We start from the raw sequence: 208 nt of genomic DNA on the forward strand, positions 1-208 counted from the left end.
CTTCTTCATTTTCTACTCTTTTGCCTCGCTTCGTTTGTCTCTCTGTATGGCAGCGGGTGCAGTGAGCTTTCCAGGCGCGGATGTCTTCGAGCAAAAGATGACTATGCCCGATACACTTCAGAATCTCTGGGATGCGCAGAATTATCTTCCTCTATCTCTTATCGCTATCTTCTCTCTTTTTGTACCTTTCCTTAAGCTTTCTCTCTTC

The 208-nt window shown here is 45.2% G+C and overlaps 1 protein-coding gene across 1 annotated transcript in view; it reads left to right on the forward strand.

Moving 5' to 3' along the window:
* CSUI_006597 (uncharacterized protein) overlaps window positions 1-208 on the forward strand; it is a 5,518-nt gene that overhangs the window by 1,694 nt on the left and 3,616 nt on the right. The window lies entirely within an intron of this gene.

This window comes from Cystoisospora suis (genome assembly GCF_002600585.1).
Source record: "Cystoisospora suis strain Wien I chromosome Unknown contig_3362, whole genome shotgun sequence".
NCBI lineage: Eukaryota > Apicomplexa > Conoidasida > Eucoccidiorida > Sarcocystidae > Cystoisospora > Cystoisospora suis.